At 32.5% G+C, this 17,065-nt stretch overlaps 1 non-coding gene and 1 pseudogene across 1 annotated transcript; one reads left to right on the top strand and one right to left on the bottom strand.

The window, feature by feature from the left end:
- The first annotated feature begins 2,531 nt into the window (after positions 1-2,531).
- The window catches only part of LOC125419985 (protein Ycf2-like), a 15,438-nt pseudogene continuing 904 nt past the window's right edge, over positions 2,532-17,065 (top strand).
- Positions 3,593-3,664, bottom strand: TRNAR-UCU (transfer RNA arginine (anticodon UCU)). Its single transcript has one exon. It is a non-coding gene; the product is annotated as a tRNA-Arg (tRNA).

The raw sequence follows: 17,065 nt of genomic DNA, 5'->3' as shown, positions 1-17,065 counted from the left end.
AGATGATTTTTTACTGCCACAACTATTCGGAAGGTAAGAAGGTGAAGTTGGCAGCAATGGAGTTTTGACATCATGCACTCCAATGGTGGACGAATGAGCAAAATACCCAAAGGAGAGTTGGTGATGATTTAATCTCGACATGGCGTCAAATGAAAAGAGCCATGAGGAAACGATTTGTGCCATCCCATTACCATAGGTTGCTGCATCAAAGGCTTCAATCTTTGTCTCAAGGAAGTAGGTCCGTGGAGGATTATTACAAAGAGATGGAGATGTTAATGATGAGGCTGAATATGAATGAGGATAGGGAGGCAACAATGGCAAGTTTTGTTGGAGGGTTAAATTGTGACATTGCCAACCAGCTTGAATTACAACAATACTTGGAATTAGAGGAGATGTTGCATGTAGCAATTAAGCTTGAGAACCAATTCAAGAGGAGGGGTGTTAGTACACGGTTTGGAGGAGTTTCTAGCAGTGGAAGGACAAGTTCAAGTGGCTGGAAAAACAATTCCATTTATGAAAGCAAGCTGAAGCCGAAACTTGGTGAAGAAACTACCAACCGGCCGAGAAGAGAATTTAAAACCGAATCTGCCCAAGCCATTAAAGGTGAGGTAAAATCTGAACCTAAACCTCAAAATTCAAGAGAAATTATTTGTTTCAAGTGCCAAGGAAGAGGACATATAGCCATCCAATACCCGAATAGAAGGATAATGGTAATTAAAGGTAATGGAGAGGTGGAATCCGAGAGTGAGACTAGTGAGGCTAAAATTGAACAAGAAGATGAAGGACTTGATGATGAGGCCGAACCATTAAACACATCAAATGTTGAGCTAAATTTGGTCTCAAGGAGGGTACTTGCTGTTTACAAGGATGAAGAACAAATTCAACGAGAGAACATCTTCCACACTCGTTATGAAATACAAGGTAAAATTTGTAGCATGATTGTAGATAGTGGGAGTTGAACCCGCCCAAGCACGCACAACCGACAACTCACTAGGGTACTGATCCGATACGGATGGAGACTGGACCGATCACTAGGGCTCAAGCTAAGAGGTTTAGGGATAACCTTGCTGCCTTTATCCAAAAAGTAATTCATTCTCAAAAGGGCTTGTCCATACCTGAAGATAAAAGACCTGTTTTAAGTATCCAAGTGATGGAGGCTGATACATCGGATACCCATACATCGGACAGTTTATATCGGACACCCTTGCCTCGGACATCTGGCCTCAGACTTTGGACATCGGACGTAACTTAGCTCGGACAGACATAAGTTAGTTCGGACAAACATCGGTTAGCTCGGACAGACATAAGTTAGCTCGGACAGACATAAGTTAGCTCGGACATCAAGCAGACATAAGTTAGTTCGGACATCAGACATAAGTCAGCTTAGTTGTCAAACTAGTCAACTCGTTTTCTGATTTGCATTTGACTTTTCTTTTTGGGTTTTTATTTATTTATTTGCTGGACAAATAAGTTTAGGAAATTTTTTATTTTATTATTTTGTTTGTAAATTAATTAATTCCTAATTGAAAATAAGGGAATTAATTAATTAGATTAGGAAAAGGAAAGATTCAGTCAAGCTAGAACTCTTCATTGTGTGGCCGGTTTTTCCTAGGATTTTTAAGGTTTATTTTGTTTCTTTCAAAGCCTATTTAAAGGCTTATTTTTCAATAAGAACACAACTTTGATTTGATTGAGAAAATACTTGTGAGATTAATTATCTCTTTGTTCTTTGAGAACACCTAAAACACCATTAGAGAATTGGTTATTTTAGCTTGACTTATCAATAGGTTTTCCATCCCTTATTGTGGCGTCTACATTATACCAGGGTTTCTAACCACAGGTTGGTTAGGGGTTGACGTCCATTCCATTAGAACTTGAACTTAATTAAGATCCGGGCTAATATAATATGGCTTTAGGAGCGAGTCGTCCTAGGTTCGTATCAACAAGAGGGAAGTTCTGCAAAAGAAACAGGAAGAATTGCGCATATCCCAGTAAGTGAGGCTTTTTTGGGCCATGTTATAAATGCTCTGGCTAAACCTATTGATGGTCGAGGTGAAATTTCATCTTCTGAATCCCGGTTAATTGAATATCCCGCCCCGGGTACTATTTCAAGGCGTTCGGTATATGAGCCTCTTCAAACAGGACTTATTGGTATTGATTCGATGATTCCTATAGGACGTGGTTAGCGAGAATTAATTATTGGGGACAGGCAAACCGGTAAAACAGCAGTAGCCACAGATACGATTCTCAATCAACAACGGAAAAATTGGTCAAAAAGCATCTTCTGTGGCTCAGGTGGTGACTGCTTTACAAGAAAAGGGAGCAATGGATTACACTATTGTGGTACCGTGAACAACACACTTCAATTATTTATGACGGTCTCTCAAAATAAGCACAGGCTTATAGCCAAATGTCTCTTTTATTATGCAAACTATCGAGCCGAGAAGCTTATTCGGGGAGATATTTTTTATTTGCATTCACGCCTTTTGGAAAGAGCAACTAAGTCAAGTTCTCATTTAGGTGAAGGAAGTATGACTACTTTACCAATAGTTAAGACTCAATCGGGAGATGTTTCGGCTTATATTCCTACTAATGTAATTTTCATTACAGATGGACAAATATTCTTATCCGCCGATCTATTAAATGCAAGAATCAGACCTGCTATTAATATGGGTATTTCTATATCCAGAGTAGGGTCCGCAGCTCAAATTAAAGCCATGAAACAAGTAGCTGGCAAATTAAAATTGGAATTGGCGCAATTCACAGAATTAGGAGCCTTTGCACAATTTGCTTCTGATCTCGATAAAGCTACTCAGAATCAATTGGCAAGAGGTCAACGATTACGTGAGTTGCTCAAACAATCTCAATCAGCCCCTTTCGTGGTGGAAGAAAAGATAATGACTATTTATACTGGAACCAATGGTTATCTTGATTCATTAGAAATTGGGCAGGTAAGGAAATTTCTCATTGATTTATGTACTTACTTAAAAATAAATAAACCTCAGTTCCAAGAAATCATAGCTTCTACCAAGACATTTACCGAGAAAGCAGAAGCCCTTTTGAAAGAAGCTATTCAGGAACAGTTGGAACGTTTTCTACTTCAGGAACAAAGATAAAGAAAAGAAATTGATCACTTTTAATTTTTATAAATCTTAATTCAATATTAATTAAATCTTAATTTAATACTAATTTTAAAATTTAATACAATTTTAATACTAATTTTAATAATAATAATTAAATTATATACTTTTTTATATTATATAATTAATAATTATCTAATTATTTAAATTTTTTTAAAATATTAAATTATTTTAAAATAAAATATATAAAAAATTATAAAATATAAAAGTTTTTGTTTTTTGTAATGATTATTTTCTATAATAATATAGAAATAATAATACATTACATTTCTATATTAAATAGAATATTTATTTTAAATACATAATAATTATATACACATATTAACATACATTAAATATATAAACTAGATTATACTTATATTACAAATACTAAGTGTATAAGAGTGCCTCTTATTCAAATTATTCAAAAGATCTTTCTTGACACGGAAATCTAAAAATATATGGAAATAAATTGCATCCAATAGGATTTGAACCTATACCAAAGGTTTAGAAGACCTCTGTCCTATCCATTAGACAATGGACGCTTTGCATTCCAATTTTTTTTATATTTATTTTCTTTTCACATTTATTATTTGGATGAAACGAATATGTGAAAGAATTCGGGGAATTGCGTATTCAACTATGTATTCCATTAATTTTATTCATTTTCTAATTATATTCATTTTGTTTATATTTCTATAAAACATATTTATTAGAAATTTGATATTTTGATATTTATTAAATATATAAATATATATTAGATATAAATATAGGTTTTGACTATAAAAAAGAAATATTGAAAAATATTGAATAAAGATAAGAGAAAGTAAGCACAAAAGGGTAGCGGGAATCGAACCCGCATCGTTAGCTTGGAAGGCTAGGGGTTATAGTCGACGTTGATTCATCATTGTTAATGTCTCTCATTCAAAACCAAATGTGAAACTTTGGTTTCATTCTGCTCCTTTATGGAAGATAAATAAATTTCCAGATATCAATCAAAATTAAAAAAAAATCCGACCCATAACATCTATGTCAACATTTCGGTCTGAATACATTCAAAATGGCCCACTTTCTAGACGATTCTTGTAGAAAAGAGGGGATTATAATAATCTTTCTAGGTACTTCGTTCTCTATTTCTATTTGAAAGAATCCTTAGGAAAAGGATTTTGTTTCCATCGAGCTAAAACAATTTTTCTTTGTCTCTAGTAAACCAAATTCATTGTTTAATTAGCTATTATGTATCAATTTTCTCTATACAAAAAAGAAAAATTGAAGATTTAATTACGATTAGAAATACACTTTCTATCTTTATCTATGGATCCTTTACTCATATTCATTCAATTGGAAATATTGATTGATCCAATTAAAAAAAAATTATGTTTCGTAATTTCATAATCCAATTTTTCAATTTCTAATTGACTCTTGGTTACAAATCACGAGAATATATATTCTTCCTCGAATTTTTCATTGAAACTTAAATGATTTAATCCTTTTAAAAAATAAAGTTTTTGCTCAAAATGGAATATTAATCAAATCGAGAGACCCTTTAACTATTCGGGGGTTAATAGAACGAATCGCACTTTTACCACTAAACTATACCCACTCTAATCTGATTATTGTATATAAATGGACTTTTTGTCGAATAAGAAACTCGGGCATAATCAAAAGACAGTATCAGAAAAAAATGCATTGTGCACAAATCCATAGTTCTATTTTTTATTATATACATATTTTTATTTATTTTTTATTTCAGTTAAATATCAGTAAACAAAATAAAAAAAGAAAATAAAGAAGATAAGAAATTTCGCTTTGATTCTATATCAAAATAGGTCTTTTTATGACTTTTGTTGTTTCAATAACAAGCCTTTTATTTTGGTTTCAAATTAATTGTTTTCAAATTAAATAAATCATTTTATCTTATTACAATTGAACAAAACAAAAGAGGCCCGGCCCGGTTAGGTATTGACCAGGCCAAGCCGTGGAAATAAACGCCCTTTCAGATGAAATCAAAGAGGTTTTTTATTTATTATTAATAAAAATAAAAAATATCATTTTTTATTTTTTTTATTTCTATTTTTTATTTTTTCTATTTATATATAAAATACAGAATATATCTATTAAACATATATTAATTATATAAATCTATTCAAAAAATCTTAAAAAATCTATGTTAAACATATTAACAAATATAGATTCCATTTTTAGATTTGATTTATATTGGATTTTTTATATTCATTTTATTTATATTGGATTTATATATTGGACTATTGTAGATTGTGTAGATTGGATTGTTGATATCTCTTTCAAGTCTTTTCTTTATACATATATGTTATATGATTATAGAATTATATATAACATATATGTATATGTTTTATAAACATTTTATATAATCTAATTATATAATATAAATGCTTTTATTTTATCTAAATGGTCTAAATGGAATTTGATTCTATATCATTATCATTCCGTATCTATTATATAAACTATTGTATATATATTATATATAATAAAATAATAAATAATAAAAAATATAAAAAACACTAAAAAAACAGAAGAGCTTTTTTCAAGCCTTATTTTTGTGATGTAACATAGTAATTACCTCCTTTCAATTGGGGGGGAGATGACTGAGTGGACGAAAGCGTCGGATTGCTAATTCGTTGTACGAGTTTTTCGTACCGAGGGTTCTGATACGAACCTAGAGCGACTTGCCTCTAAACCCGTAACAAAGATTGATTTAGACCGTCTAATTACAAGTTATCAATGGAAGACCTCGACCCGTTACCTATATTTGAGGTAAGAACCTTGGTATGGTGAATACGCCACAATAGGGTGCGGAATAACCTATTGATAAGTCAATTTGAACTCCACAAGCAAAGCTTGAAAAGTTCGATATAGTTCTTAGAGAACCAAGAGAATCACTCTCACTTTAAATCAAAATTGTAATCTGATCTTTATTCATGACTTATGTGCCTTTAAATAGGCAAACCAAATTACAAAGCTTTCCTAAACTTGCTAAAAATAACGATGGAATAATTATGGATGGAAATTAGGTTTAGGAAACCTAATTTTGATAGGTTTAGGAAGCCTAATTTCGCTCCTAGTTTCCTAATTTGAATGGCCTTTATTTCTTTGACCAATTCAACTCTAATAAAATTAGGAAAGTAATTTGAAATCCTAATAAAAACTAAATTAGGAAAGTAAATAGCCAACATGCCAAAATCCAATCAAGACATAAATAAAACTAATAATGTTTCCTAATTATAAAATTCGGCCAAGCTTAGTTGGAAGCCATGTAGGCGCATATCACCCTCCACGTGACAAAAGTGCCATGTCACCATAGGATTCCGCATTACCATCCATGTCATCAAAACTTGCCACATCACCATGTTGTAGGATTTTTTGCGTTAAGCTCTCTTTCATGTTGGCATCCACTGTTCCAATCATATGGACCAATTTTGGTTGATCCTCAGTAATGAACATGCTTCCTTGATTTATGAACACCTCTTGGATTAAACGATTTAGTTCTTCTTTAAACTGCTTTGCTCTAGCTCTGGTTATTGGTCCCGTAGAGATTTGAAGTGGCTCTCGAATCCATCTTAAGGTGCTCCTAGTCATGTCCTCATCATTCCCCTCCTCTTGAAAATGATTTGTCCTCAAATCATCACCTACTCAAAAAGGAGATAAATCAGCAACATTAAAGGTAGCACTTACATTATACTCACCTGGTAAATTAAGTTTCTAAGCATTTTCATTAATCTGCTCCAAAACTTGAAAAGGTCCATCCCCATGCGGCACAAGCTTCTACTTTCGTTGCTCTGGAAACCTCTCTTTTCTTAGGTGCAACCAAACCAAATTTCCTGGGTCAAACACTATCATAACAAATCCTAGACATACAAGCTCATGTTGGCAAAAATCAAACTTTTTAATATCAGCAAATAATCTCTCCCAAATTTTTAAATCTCCACTAAGTCAAGCTCTCAATAATGCAGATAAAGTTCTATACAACAAAAACATCTTTGAAAAAATAATCTTTATAAATCATGTTCAGCATAGGTTTATTACTCACAAATGCCTTTTTAAGCTCACATAAGCTAACATAAAAATTTTCTTTTTTTCTTTTCTTTCCTCTCTTTTTCTTTCTCACTCACGGGTTCCATTTGTTTTCTCTCACACTTGGCTTTTTCAAACTTTCTCACACTCTCGGGTTTCTCCCTTTCTTTCCCTTCTAGTTGGAGTTTAGGACACTTACCTGGTTGTTCTTGCATGGTTTTGTTCCCTTGAATAGTTGTTGAAGCCGTGGGTGCTATACTAGCCTTTTCTTTAAGCTTCTCGGGCTCCCTCCTTTGTAGAGCCAAATGATCTTCAAAAACTTGTTTAGGAGTCATTGGCATAAACACCACTTGTTTACCCTTAAAGTTGAAGACAATTTTGTTAGTACGACCATGATGATTAGTATATTTATCAAATTGCCACGAATGTCCCAAAAGCAAATGACCAGCTTGCATTGGTACCACATCACAAATAACCTCATCTTCATAATCACCAATAGAGAATGCAATCTTCACTTGCCTATTCACCTTCAACTCTCCACAATCATTAAGTCATTGTAGCCATTGTAGCTTATTTGACTCTTGAGTTCATAATTTCTTACCATCTAGTCCAGTTCTTATTTATTCTGAAATTTGTTTTTCTAAATTTCCTTATTTTTGTTTGGAAAAGCAAAGAATTAGGTGTTTAAAAATTCACTTGGTATTGTTTGCTTTTGCTACTGTTTTGTTGATAAATTTAATTAAAATATACTTATGATCTAATTGCTGTTTTGTGGGTGTTTTAATTAGACCTTTGAGATAATTCTTTGAATGGAAAAAAGCAAGAGTGTGTGAGCTTAAAAGAGGGTAAAAGCCAAAACTAGTGTGGAAACACGAGTGTCGAGACCCTGATTGAGTGAAACACGTGAAGGAGTGACTTTTGGTGAGAATTTATTTTATTTTTGTGATATTCATACTAACATGGCAGATTCAAGGATGGAAAGAGGAGATCCACCTTTGAGAATTAATGAAGAGGAGTCCATAGGATTTAAAGATGATTCTGGAGCTATGGGGAGAGGTGAGAAAACGGACATCATGATGCAAATCCGTCTGAGTTTGCACAACCGACAACCTGCTAGGGTGTCGACTTGATATGGATGAAAACTGGGCCGATCACTAGAGTTCAAGCTAAGAGGTTTAGAGATCACCTTGCTGCATTTATCCAGGGAATAATCCATTCTCAAGAGGGCATGTCTATTCCCAAAGAACCAAGATCTGTTTTGAGCATACAAGTGGTGGAAGCCGATACGGGTCCAAGTAATGGTTTTGGTGCTTTTTAGAGTCCGAGTAGCATGAAATGGTTACAATGCTTCATGTATTCAATACATATGTTTAAGAGGGTATGGAATCAAGTCAAATCAGCTTCAAAACCATTCAAAAGAGGTGTACACACATAAGGAGAAATTTGGTCGGGTTTTTGCTGTTTTCCTGCTAGCTTTACTGTATTTTGTTGAGTTGGCTTTTTCTCTTTCTTTCAAGCAAGGGAAACATGTGGGAATTCATGGTCAGATTATTTGGCATCCTAAAAAGCATATTGACACTGATTTGGAGCTCAAATTGGTCAAAGAATGGTCAAAGTCAACTTAGTCAAAAAACTAGTATTTTAGTTTCCTAATTTAATTCTACTTTTTGTTTTAGGAAATTACCATTACTTTTTTGGTTTTTATTTATTTATTTATGGATAAATAAGTTTAGGAAAGTTATTATTTTAATATTTCATTGTAAATTAATTAATTCCTAATTCAAAATAAAGGAGTTAATTAACCAAAATTAGTTTATGAAAGAAATGAGAATTTCGGCCACCATAGGAAACCACTTTGTATGGCTAATTTTCCCTTTAGTTTTAGGGTTTTATTTTGTGACTTTGCAGCCTATTTAAAGGTTTATTTTTCAATAAGAATAAAGCTTGAATTTTATACAGAAAATTATTTGTGAGATTGAATTCTCTTTGTTCTTTTGAACACCTAATACACCATTAGTGAATGAGTGTTTTAATTTGACTTATTAATAGGCCTTCCATCACCTATTGTGGCATCTTCATTATATAGCAAGTTTCTAATCACAAGTTGGTTAGGGGGCAAGGTAACCATTAGAAGTTGAACATGATTAGATCCAGGCTAATATAATATAGGTTTAGGCACAGGTCGTCCTAAGTTCGCATCAGGTTCGAATCCCTCTCTTTCCGTTTTCATCGATATCTTGTCCTTTTCTTTCAAATTTCTCTCGAGTTCAGTGTGGAATAGATAAAATCCTACTAATCTAAGAACTTTTAAAATCAAGGAAGAAAAACTTATTTCTATTTTTTTTTTTTATTCTTCACGTCTAGGATTACACCTTGGGTCGTTAGATAGGAATCTGAAGATAAAGAGCGAAACTACCATGTAAACAAATAGTTTGAGAGTAAGCATTACACAATCTACAAAATTCTTTTTTAGGAAAAAAGAGAATAGATTCGCTATTTTATTTTAGACCGTATACCCTACTCTTTTTATTTTGTATTTTGACACTAAGAAATAAAGTTTTTTTTAAAAACAGAAAATGAAATTTTTAAAAAATGCATTTGAATATTTATAATATAAGTGAAATTTTCTTTCATACCTACAATTTGACATTGTGAGTACTCCGATAAGGCCTTTCAATGGAAAAAAAGGTCATAATAAGGAAATGGGTTGATCCAAATTTCTCGTGGCTGAACAAAAATTTCAATATTGGAATCGAGAGTTCATACTCTAAAACCTATCTAATCTTATCAAGCGTTAGGTTAGAATTTTTTTTTTTTTAAATCAATCATGAATTTGGCTAGGACGTTATTAAAGATCTCATCAAAAACTTACAGTAGCCTGCCAAACAAAAGCTAAGAGAACAAATAGCGCAGATAGTACTGGCATAACATCTACGATTGGATTCAAAAAAGCATAGCCCTCTGGTAATTTGGGGTTGAAAAAACCATTTGAATAAAAGGCAGAATTAAGACAGATCCATATCAAACTAAATATATTAAGCATAACAAATATTTTGTTATTTTTGTTATTGAAGATAATTGTATTATTTTGATTGAGTTATTAATAAGTTGAGTTATTGATAGAAGGGAAAATGAATAAAACTAAATAAGATAGACCCCAAAAACCTTCTTTGCTTTGAACTCCCCCAATCAAAAATCCTTCAATTCTCAAATCAAAAGATAATAGAATAAATCATACTTTCATACAATATCTTAATTGAATTCTATGTAATGATCAATAGATTCAATTTAATTCTATATCGACACATATTAAAATTCTAGCAACAATCTATCTAGTTTATAGATATTTATACTGGAGTTGATACACAACCAATACCAATATTAGTGTTTATTAGGGTCGAATAGAAATGGGGCGTGGCCAAGTGGTAAGGCAACGGGTTTTGGTCTTGCTATTCGGAGGTTTGAATCCTTCCGACCCAGAGCATGCCCAACCCATTATAGCATTATAATATATATAATGCTATATATCAGAAAAAAAGATTGCCTTTTAAAATAAAACACCTTTCTGTTTAAGAGTATAATATTGGATTGGAAAAATTTTATTAGTATTCTTAATAATTCTTCTCTGAATCATATCTTTTTCACAAATTGAATCGTGTTCAAATAACACGCAGATATAATTGGATCCATTTGTGATCCCTAAATGTTAAAATATTTAACATAAAATATCTATAATTCCTTTCGGTAACAAGTTTTTAGTCTATCTGTATAGTGGTCCCATATTATTGTTATTTTGATTCCAATTTTAGAAATCAATATGAAAAAACAACAACCTTACCTTACACCAGTCTTTATCCACTAGTTCACTAAAAAAATAAAGTGGATTCTTTAGCTATCTAGTTTTTTAATCATTGATGGTTTAATACAAATATGGATTTCTCTTAGGATGCTAAAATGTGGTCCTTCCTTTAAAATGTTATTCAAATAATGATCTTATGAGTTCGTAGTACTCGAAGAAGTGTGAAATTGGTAAATTTATCCTATCACTATCAAGTTACGTAAAGGTGCAGATTCAAAAGAAATTTTTTATTTTATTCATGGTATTCAAGGTATTTATATTTTATTTATATTTTATTATATTAAATAAATAAATAAATGAAATAAAATATATGTTAAAATAAATATATGTATTGGGTGTTAGGGATTAAATTGAATTCATTCTGAGACTTCGTTAGAACCTAGCTATTCATATTTCATATAGAAAGAAAAAGTATAGATTACTATGTACCGACCGAACCAATGACTATTCATGATTCCATAATTGAATCAATTACATACTGGTTCCAAACTAAAGGAATGCTATGGTAAAACTTCGTTTAAAATGATGTGGTAGAAAGCAATGTGCGACTTGAAGGACACGATCCGTTGTGGATTCTCACATCCGCCATTTTTTATTATACAGGAATTATAGAGGAATGAAAGTGCTCTTGACTCGACATCATTTCTTCTATTTCAATAGAACTCTCATGTTTTGGGGGGTTGATGTAAATCGTACATGATGGAGCTCAAGTAAAAAGTATTGATTCATTTCTCAGAGGCAAGAATCTAGGGTTAGTATTAATAAATAAATTGGGACAACTTCGTAAATATATTTGTAAATATATTTTCCATATATAAATCGAAAGGATCCAATTCAAGCAAGTTTCAAATTCAAAAGTCAATTTTTTTGGAATTGGTAAAACTTTTTCGATCAAATCAAAAGTGTATTACACAAGAATTACTCAGTCGTATGATTCTTTGATAGAAAGAAATCATAAAAAAGGGTATGTTGCTGCCATTTTGAAACGATTCAAAATCACCGAAGTAATGTCTAAACCCAATGATTCAAGGCAAAGATAAAGGATCCTGGAACAAGGAAATACCATTTTCGATTTTCTCAACAACTAGATCAGAGTGCAGAATCAAAAGAGATTCTAAAAAAGACAGACAAAAAGGGTGTTAGAGACCACTCAATAAATGAAATGCTTAAAAGGTTTCCTTGAATTATTTGAGAGTTATCCAACTTGCGTTATGAGGGTGCAAATTGTAAATACGAATAATTTTTTTGGTGGGGGAAAGAATAAGTATTTAAATCATAGTCTAGTTGATTTGATGATTTTATCGATATATTTTACCTTATCATTCTATACATAGATATAATTTCCAATTTTCTTGAGCTGTATGAGGAGAAAACTTCTTATACGTTTCTAGGGGGGATATTGTTCATCTATCCCAATGAGCCATTTATCGAATCGTTGCAATTGATGTTCAATCCAGAATAGAAGGAAGAGATCTTCGGAAAGTGGGTTTTTATGACTCGATAAAGAATCAAACCTATTTAAATGTTCTTGCTATTGTATATTTCCTTGAAAAAGGTGCTCAGCCTACAGGAACTGTTCATGATATTTCAAAGAAAGTGGGGGTTTTTACGGAACTTACCCTTAATCACCAAACGACAGTCAATTAATGAAAAATTAATGAAATATATCAAAATGAAATGAAATATATAAGAAATATATAAATGAAGAAGGTGGAGATCACTTGTAGAGAGCTTTGTATAGTCTTTTCTCTGCTATTCTGTTGTTATTCCTACTTTCGATTTTGGGTATTACCATTAATGGTAATGGGGGTTAGTTGGATTTTTATGAATAGATAAAAAGGGGGATTAAGCTTTTTTTTTTTACTTATATTGATTGATTGACTAAATTCGAGCTTTTTTCTACTCCTTTTTTTTTTCTTTATTACTTTTTTCTTATGTCTGCATCCCTTATTTGTCTATATGTTGATTAGCTATGTAGTGCCAATCCAACACAATTCCTTATTTTTTTTATTTAAATTTACAATATTTTATATTTTTTCTAGTTCTCCATTGTATTCTTTTCTCAAATACTCATATTGATAACAGTGTATCGAATAGATATAATTTGATCGTGGATAAATGGATCTATTTTTCTCCATGCCATAGATTTGATTTCATTCAAGGAATAGGTTCATTGGATTTTTTGTGATACAAGAATTTTTTTTTTTTTTTGTATGATACAATTTGTTTTGCCATTTCAAATTCAATGTTGTGATTACGTCGTGCAATTCAACCTCTTTATTTATTTTATTGGGAATCTAATTGTATCTACACATTCTAATTCTTTTATTCGGGTTGGTAACTCAACGGTAGAGTACTCGGCTTTTAAGTGCGGCTAGCATCTTTTACACATTTGTATGAAGCAACGGATTCGTCCATACCACCGGTACAGTTTGTAAAACTGCGAATGATCCTGAAAGGAATGAATGGAAAAAGTAGCATGTCGTATCAATGGAGAATTCTAAGAATATTTCTTTCTTTCTGGATATGTTCAAGTAGTGTTCAATCTATGACATATTAATCAATATTCGATTGATTGGTCTGAGGTTATCGAAAAAAAAGATTTGTCTAAGTCACTTCCTTTTTTTTTGTCTAAGTTACTTCTTTTTTTGTCCAAGTTTCTTCTCTTTTTGTCTAACTCACTTCCTTTTTTCTTTGTGAGTTTCAGGAATATACCCATTCATAGGTCTGAGATCCACATCTATGAATTGAAAGGTCTGAATGATCAACTTTGCAATCAGTTGTTAGAATCAATAGGTCTTCAAATCGTTCATTTGAAAAAATGGAAACCTTCTTATTGGGCGATCATGATACTTCCCAAAAAGCGAAATTCTTGATTAATGGAGGAACAATATCACCATTTTTGTTCAATAAGATACCAAAGTGGATGATTGACTCATTCCATACTAGAAATAATCTCAAGAAATCTTTTGATAACACGAATTCCTATTTCTCAATGACATCCCACAATCAAGACAATTGTTTGAATCCCATGAAACCATTTCATAGAAATTCATTGATATCTTCTTTTTATAAAGAAAATCGACTTCGATTCTTGAATAATCCACATCACTTCTGCTTCATTGTAACAAAGGATTCCTTTTTTATGTGGAAAAGGTCCGTATCAATATTTATGATTTTACGTATGGACAATTCTTCAATATCTTGTTCATTCACAACAAAATATTTTCTTTGTGCGGTGGTAAAAAAAATATATATGTTTTTTGGAGAGAGATACTATTTCACCAATCGAGTTACAGATGTCTAGCATATCCATACCTAACGATTTTCCACACAATGGTGACGAAAAGTATAACTTGTACAAATCTTTCCATTTTCCAATTCGATCTTATCCATTAGTTTGTAGAGCTATTTACTCGATCGCAGACATTTCTGGAACACTTCTAACAGAGGGATAAATAGTCAATTTAAAAAGAACTTATTGTTAACCTCTTTCACATATGAATCTGTCTGATTCAGAAGCGAAGAACTTGCATCAGTATCTCATTTTCAATTTAAACATGGGTTTAATTCACACTTCATGTTCTGAGAAATATTTACCATCCGAAAAGAGGAAAAAATGGGGTCTTTGTCTAAAGAAATGCCTTGAGAAAGGGCGGAGTTCAATGCACCCTGTTTAGTATCTAATGAGTTATGAGTTATGAGTTCAATGAGTTATGAGTTATGAGTTCAATGCACCCTGTTTAGTAAAAAGTTCAACTCATAACTCATCTTTTTCCTTCTTCTTGTTGTTGGATATCTCGTTCGAACACACCTTCTCTTTGTTTCTCGAGCCTATAGTGAGTTACAGACAGAGTTCAAAAAGGTCAAATCTTTGATGATTCCATCATACATGATTGAGTTGCGAAAACTTCTGGATAGGTATCCTACATCTGAACTGAATTCTTTTTGGTTAAAGAATCTTTTTCTAGTTGCTCTGGAATAATTAGGAGATTCTCTAGAAGAAATACGGGGTTCTTCTTCTGGCGGCAACATGCTATGGGGTGGTGGTCCCACTTATGGGGTCAAATAAATACGTTCTAAGAAGAAATATTTGAATATCAATCTCATCGATATCGTTGATTTCATAAGTATCATACCAAATCCCATCAATCGAATCATTTTTTTAAGAAATACGAGACATCTAAGTCATACAAGTAAAGAGATCTATTCATTAATAAGAAAAAAAAAATGTGAACGGTGATTAGATTGATGATAAAATAGGATCCTAGTCTCAAACAGTGATTCGATTGATGATAAAGAAAGAGAATTATTGGTTCAGTTCTCCACCTTAGCGACAGAAAAAAGGATTGATCAAATTTTGTTGATTCTGACTCATAGTGATCACTTATCAAAGAATGACTCTGGTTATCAAATGATTGAACAACCTAGAGCAATTTACTTATGATACTTAGTTGACATTCATAAAAAGTATCTAATGAGTTATGAGTTCAATGCACCCTGTTTAGTAAAAAGATGGATATTCCTTGCTCATTATCAGACAATCACTTATTCACAAACCTTTTGTGGGGCTAATAGTTTTCATTTCCCATCTCATGGAAAACTTTTTTCGCTCCGCTTAGCCCTATCCCTCTCTAGGGGTATTTTAGTGATAGGTTCTGTAAGAACTGGACGATCCTATTTGGTCAAATACGTAGGGACAAACTCCTATGTTCTTTTCATTACAGTATTTCTGAACAAGTTCCTAGATAAAAAGGGTTTTCTTATTGATGATAGTGACGATATTGATGATAGTGATGACATCGACTGTGACCTTGATACGGAGCTAGAGCTTCTAACTATGATGAATGTGCTAACTATGGATATGATGCCGAAAATAGACCGATTTTATATCACCCCTCAATTCGAATTAGCAAAAGCAATGTCTCCTTGCATAATATGGATTCCAAACATTCATGATCTGAATGTGAATGAGTCGAACTACTTATCCCTTGGTCTATTAGTGAACTATCTCTCCAGGGATTGTGAAAGATGTTCCATTAGAAATATTCTTGTTATTGTTTCGACTCATAGTCCTCAAAAAATGGATCTGCTCTAATAGCTCCAAATAAATTAAATACATGCATTAAGATACAAAGGCTTCTTATTCCATAACAACGAAAGCACTTTTTCACTCTTTCATATACTAGGGGATTTCACTTGGAAAAGAAAATGTTCCATACTAATGGATTCGGGTCCATAACCATGGATTCCAATGTACGAGATCTTGTAGCACTTACCAATGAGGCTCTATCAATTAGTATTACACAGAAGAAATCAATTATAGACACTAATATAATTAGATATGCTCTTCATAGACAAGCTTGGGATTTGCAATCCCAGGTAAGATCAGTTCAGGATCATGGGATCCTTTTCTATCAGATAGGAAGGGCTGTTGCACAAAATGTACTTCTAAGTAGCTGCTCCACATATCCTATATCTATCTATATGAAGAAGAAATCATGTAACAAAGGGGATTCTTATTTGTACAAATGGTACTTCGAACTTGGAACGAGCATGAAGAAATTAACGATACTTCTTTATCTTTTGAGTTGTTCTGCCAGATTGGTCGCTCAAGATCCTTGGTCTCTACCCGGACTCGATGAAAAATGGGATCACTTCTTATGGACTCGTTGAGAATGATTCTGATCTAGGTCATGGCCTATTAGAAGTAGAAGGAGCTCTGGTGGGATCCTAACAGACATAAAAGAATTGCAGCCAGTTTGATAATGATCGAGTGACATTGCTTCTTCGGCCCGAACCAAGGATCCCTTAGATATGATGCAAAATGGATCTTGTTCTATCGTTGATTAGAGATTTCTCTATGAACAATAAAAATCAGAATTTGAAGAAAGGGAAGGAGAAGGAGTCCTCGACCCACAACAGATAGAGGAGGATTTATTCAATCACATAGTTTGGGCTCCTAGAATATGGTGACTTTAGGGCTTTCTATTTGATTGTATCGAAAGGCCCAATGAATTGGGATTTCCCTACTGAG

Source organism: Ziziphus jujuba, chromosome 5, assembly GCF_031755915.1.
Source record: "Ziziphus jujuba cultivar Dongzao chromosome 5, ASM3175591v1".
NCBI lineage: Eukaryota > Viridiplantae > Streptophyta > Magnoliopsida > Rosales > Rhamnaceae > Ziziphus > Ziziphus jujuba.
The sequence above is the reverse complement of the archived record's forward strand: the minus strand, read 5'-3'. Positions and strand labels throughout refer to the sequence as shown.